Below are 6,519 nucleotides of genomic sequence, written 5' to 3' on the forward strand. Positions count from 1 at the left end.
AGTGAAGACAGTTATCGAAGAGGCTCTTGATCAACTGGACAAGTGGGTCAAGGAATGAAAGATGGATTTTAATTAATGGATTTTGTTAAGACAAAACAGGGACGATTAACACTGTTAATGGTAGGGCCCTGTTCAATGCTGTCGAACAGACAGTGAGACCAAGGAGTGCAGTGACATTGTTCCTTGTAAGCGGTGTCACGGGTGGACAGGGTGGTGAAAGCGGATGAGGCACACTTGCCCTCATGGGTCAGAGCATTGAATACCTGAGTTGGTCCATCATGATCCGGCTGGACAAGACACTGCTGGGTCCCCAGTTGGAGTACTGTGGAGAATTCTGATCATCCCGATTTAGGAAGCATTTTCTGAAACTGTACATGGATCAAAGATAGACGAAGATGTTATTGATACTGGAGGGTTTGACTTGGTGGATAAGCTGGGATGCACAACAGTGGGAATGAGATAGCTTTGGCAGATAAGGTTAAGGAGAATGCAAGGAAATTCTACAGCATCCAAGTACAAAAAAAGCAACGAGAGAGACAATAAGGCCCCTGAGGTGTGGAACCACAGGAGATGGGCGTGACCCTAAATGAATATTTCATGTCAGAACATACTGTGGACAAAGACTAGGAAACAAAGGGAAAGAAACAGTGATGGCTTGTAAAGAGTCCCCATTACAGGGAGAGGTGGTGTTGGATGTCTAAGAACTCAAATGTAGAAAAAGCCGTAAGGTCCTGAACAACTGTATCCCAGAACATTGTAGCAAAGTAGTGGCAGGGACACGAGCAGAAATATTTATATCATTGTCCTGCGTATTCCCATTTGGCATAGGTGGCTGAGGGGTGACCTTATAAAGCTTTATAAACAATGAGGGGTACAGGTAACGTGAATAGTGAAGGTCTCTACCCCAGGGTAGGGGAGTCCATAACTAGAGGGCAGAAATATGAGGTGGGAGAGGGAAGACTTAAAAGGGATCAGAGAAGGACATTTTTCACAGAGAGCATGGTGCACATATTGAATGAGTTGCCTGGGGAAGTGATGGAGAGAAGCACAATGACAACATGGAAAAGACATTTTAGGTAGATACATGGAGAGGAGAAGGCTTGAAGGGATATGAGCCAATTGCAGGGAAACGTGACCCGTTCAGGAACCATCTTCAGCATCGACTAGTTGGATCAAAGTAAAGGTTCTGTTTCTGTGCTGCATGACTCTGTCATTGGAGGAGGAGACTACAGAGATAAGGCACACTGTCGACAATGAAGCAACTTACAGTGATAGGGATGGTAGTCTGGAATGCAATACATTTCAAATATGTGGCGGGACTATAGGGAAGGGAGGAGGTTACAGGGATAGGAACTGTCACAGGAGTTAAAAATTATTGAAGACATCGGTCTTCACCATGCCATAGATACAGTGTTGGAGAGGGAAATACAGAACAGAGAGATCCCAGGCAGCATTCCCACCCTCTCTTGGGAAGCCTGCTTTCCCCTCTGTTGTACTGACGCTCACTAAGACAGCACAGGCCTGGATTGATAACTGTGACACCCCGATGCTCTTAGTACAACAAAACTTACAGCAGGGGTGGTGATTGAGCCTGAGGTGTGTCTGTACTCTGCTCCCCCTCCAGCACTGTATCTATGTCATGTCTTGTTAGCCGATATATGGAGCCCTCTCATTGCTCTCTGCTCTGTGCACTGAGTGATCTTACCTCACTGCAGGATTTATTGAAGGCTCCAGATCTCCCTGCCCTTTGTCTCTCTGGCTGACCAACCAAATTCAATGTGGGGATGGACGAGACACCAGCAGCTGTGAAGTCTATTGAGTCAGGACCTTCCTGAGCACCTACAGGAGACAGACAAATAGACTGAATGGGAATTTATACTGATGCAGTGAGAGTTACACATGGAGAATGGTCCTGAGTAAAACAGAGATCGGTAAAATCCCAGATTCCGTCCCTAGTCTGTGCTGCTGCATCTCTCTGGGGTGGAGAATTCTGCTGATTCAGGATCTGGAGTGGCTATAAGAGCGAGGGGCATTGACAGAGGCAGCAATTAGCCCCATACAGTGAGTGATACCATATGGGGAGATACTGAGTGATATCACCAGAGTGCTGGAAGGTATCAGGCTCAAACAATCATGTCAGAAGGTTTTAGAATCAAACAATTGTGTAGGAAGAAGGGGTTCTGCTTCATGATGGTATAACTGGTCAGGAATGAGCAACCAGTGAGCAATTGAAGTGATGGTCTAGTGGCATTATTGCTAGAGCACGTATCCAAAACCTCAGCTAATGTTCACGGGAGACAAGTCTGAATCACACCATCAGAAATGGGGGAAATTGAAATCAATAATTTTAAAGATAATAATTAATAATCCATAAATAACTATGAGACAATTGCCAATGAACAAAAAATTCAAACACTTGTCATTTCGAGAAGGACATCTGCTATTCTCACGTGGTCTGCACGACAAACCCACAGCAAAGCGTTTGCCTCTTAATTACCCTCTAAAATGGCCAAGCAAGTTACTCAGCTCAAGGGCAGCTAGGACTGGGCAAGAGAGGCTGGTCAGCCAGAGACACTAACATCCCACGAGTTAATAAAAGCAATCCCGTTACACTTGGCCCCAGTGGAACCACGATGGGATCAGTGTCCTGGCCAATCATGTCGGTGGGTTTATGGACAGGGCTGTTAACTGACAGAGAGGATGCAGGGACAGGGTTCAGGTGAAATGAGCTTTCCAAATCCAAAGACAAAAGGTGAAGCATCGGAACAGCATGGGAATGTGACTGAAGACAAGCAGAAAGGAACAGGAAAGTTTAGTTAAAACTGTACATCAGTGAATCGGGTTGTGACAGGAAATTGTGGGAAAGAGTAAATTATGATTTGTTTGGCATGGACAAAGTTTCTGCAATAAGGTAGATGGATTTGTGACAGAGATAAAAGAGATTTAGACAGCAATGAGACATGGTTACAGGGCGAACAAAAGGTGGAGCATAAATATTCGATGGTTCACAACCATGCGGAAACCCAGGCAAAATGGGTAACACTAACAATAATGGATACCAAAGGCATTACGGAGAAAGTATTTGGTATCAGATCATGAAGTAGAGTCAGTCTGAATGTAAATTCTGGCTACTACTTGCAAAGGTCACAAGCAGCAGAACGGTTTTAGCCACCGAACAGCATTTCATTGTTCATCACTGCAATAAACAGGAATCAATTAGAATTTTTAATAAAAGCATTGTGATAACTTTGGGAAACATCAATATTCCCAAACTCTAGGACATTCACACTGACAAGAGTGATATTGGAAGAGGAGTTCAGAGAATTTTTTTTTCAGTGTTTCTTTGAATAATACATTGTGCAACTGGCTAGGGACATAACTGTCTCAGAGCGATAGTTGTGTGATGTAACTTAGTGAATGAGTAATGTCACCTGGAGAGATCCTCTGGGAAATTGTGAGAAAGTGCAGTTTAAAGAAATATAAAGTTTTAAAGTGAATCACAGAAAGGACAAGCTACAACTAGAAACAAAAATAGTCAATTACATGAGTTTGAGAGGAGAACTGACCAAGGTGAACAGGCTAAACAGAGTGAAACCTGTGTCTGTAAATGGACAGTGGAAAACATTTGAAGGAACAGTATAAAACACTCAACAAAAGGACATTCCATTGAAACAGTAAAAACCTCAGCAAGAAATCCCCACTGGTCCCTCACTCAGGACAAAAGGGATCATACTAGATTATGAGGCTGAGAAGATCACCACAAAATACTTAAATCCTGAAGTGAGAGAGTGCTTCAGGAGTAAATGTTAAATGGATTGCAAAGGGTCTGCTCGCAGGAGGAGGGCTGTGGGAAGGGGAATCATTGTCAGGGTTTAATGACACAATAGGAACAGGGAGAGGTGAAAGCGCTGGAGGTGATGAGAGTGTGACAGAGAGTGGTCAGGGTTGGAACGGTGTTACAAAGCCAGTACGGATTGCTGCAGCTGGAGGGGTTTGCAGAGGTAGGGAGGGACATATGTATTTTTATTTATTCATTCATGGGATGTGGGTGTCACTGCCTGGAACATTCTTTGACCCCACTGCTAATTATCCAGAGGGCAGCTCAGAGTCAGCCATGTTGCTGTGGATCTGGAGTCACATGTCGACCAGACCAGGTTAGAATGTCAGATGTCCTTCTCCAAATGAGGCAAGTGAACCAGATGAGTTCTTCCTACTGAACAACAATGTTTTTATGATAGCCTTACCAATGTCTTTCCTACTCTCAATGCTCTCCTAATGAAGATAACCATCCCAAACTCCTGCTTCACCAGCCTGTCTCCCTGGGTCACTGACTGACAACACTATCCAGGGCCCGAACATTAACTGTACAAGTCCCACCCTGGTTTATTTCACCAAAATGGAACACTTCACCTTTATCTAATTAAACTTCATCTGCTATTCTTCAGCTCACTATCCCAGCAGTACTGTTAATCTTGTTGTATCATATAATCTTCTCCACTAACCACTTTACCACCAATGTCAGTGACACCCAAGAAGCTAACTTACCAGGAAACTAATATTCCCATCCAAACCATTTATCCAAATGACAAACAACAGGGGACCCACTCCACCGCTGGTCACATGTCTCCAGTCAGAAAAACAACAGGTCTCCCATCACCCTCTGTCTCCTACCATCAAGTATTTTTTGTATCCAGTTGACTAGCTCCTCCTGAATGCCATATCCTTTTACATTGATCTGAGCTTATTACCCAGTTTAGCACACAGAAAGTAGAACAGAGAACAGTGCAGCACAAGACCCTTCGGCCATGATGCTATGACAACTTTTTATCAGGTTATAAGATCAAACTAACCTACATACCCTTCATTTTACTACTATCCATGTGTCTGTCCAAGAGTCTATTAAATGTCCCGAATGTGTCTAATTTTACTGCCACCATTGGCAGTCCATCCAACCACCTACCATTCTCTATCCTCTTATCCATCCTCCAATCATCTTAAAATTATGCCACCTTATAACAGCCATTTATGCCATAGGAGGAAAGGTCTCTGACTGTTCACTCACTCTGTGCCTTTTATCAACTTATTCACCTCTACCAAGTCCTTCTTCACTCCAATGAGAAAAGCCTTAGCTCCCTCAAACATTCTCCATAAGAAATGCCCTCCTTTCCGGGCAGCATCCTGGTAAATCTCCTGTGTACGCTCTCTAAAATTGCACATCCTTGCTGTAAAAATGGGACCAGAACTGAACACAATATTCCACGTGTAGTCTCAACAGGTCGCTATAAAGATGCAGTAAAACCTCACGGCTCGTAAAATCGATCCTCTTGCTAAGGAAAGCCAACACAACATATGCCTTTTTAACAACCCTACCAACGTGTGTGCAACTTGAGGGATCTATGGACACGGACCCCATGATCTCTGTTCCTCCGCACTGCCAAGTATTCTGCCTTTCACCCTGTATTCTGTATTCAAATTCGACCTTCCAGAATGAATCACTTCACACTTTTCCAGACTGGACTCCATCTGCCACTTCCAGCCCAGCTCTGTGTCCTGTCAATGTCCCATCGCAACCTCCAACAGCCCTCCACATTCCCCACCACTCCACCAACCTTCATGTTATTGACAAACTTACTAACCCACTCTCCAACATCCACATCCAAGTCATTTACAAAAATCACAGAGAGCAGAGTCCCAGAGCTGATTGTTACAGAACCCCACTGGTCACTGAGATCCAGGCTCAATACTGTCCATCTGCTGCCACCCTTTGTCTTCTCTCGGCCATCCAATCATTTATCCAGACAGACAGATTTCCCTGTATCCCAATCATCCTTCTTTTCTGAATGAACCATCAACATATTCTGTCATATCCTCAAAGAATTCAATAAGGTTTGTGAGGCATGACCTACCCCTCATAGTCATGCTGACTGTCTCTAATTTAACTATGGTTTTCCAAGTAGTCATAAATCCTGTCTTTACAGTCCTCGCCAATAATCTGCACTTCACAGACATAAGACCAAATCTGTAATTCCCAGAATTCTACCTCCGTAATATGGTCCAGACGCTACAAATCTTCTCTCCTCTGCCATGTTCCCCAGAAGGGCACTGGAGGGTGGTGGGGGTTACAGAGATAGGGAGGGATATCAGGGCACGAGGATTTTGCAGACATTAGGAGGGTTGCAGTGCCAAAAGGAGGTTTCAGTAATTGTGAGGTTTCATGGTGATGAAGGCATTTGAGGAGGGAGGGAGGGAGGGAGGGAGGATTGTAGGGAAATGAGGAGGTTTCACTGTTTCGGTGTTTTGTTAGGACTGCAAGTGGTTACTGATTTGGGGAGGGTGTAAGCACTGGTGGATATTACATAAACATGTGGTTTTGGTTGCAATGGCATGAAGAGGATTCAGGAAGTTGGAGAGTATGGGGTCTGAACGAGGTTACACAAATGGGAAGAGTTGTCAGGAGTGGAGGTGTTTACAGAGACAGCAATGGTCTGATCTGGAGCAGAGGACCCAGATTGGGAGGGG

This window comes from Chiloscyllium punctatum, chromosome 6, assembly GCF_047496795.1.
Source record: "Chiloscyllium punctatum isolate Juve2018m chromosome 6, sChiPun1.3, whole genome shotgun sequence".
In the NCBI taxonomy this organism is placed as follows: domain Eukaryota; kingdom Metazoa; phylum Chordata; class Chondrichthyes; order Orectolobiformes; family Hemiscylliidae; genus Chiloscyllium; species Chiloscyllium punctatum.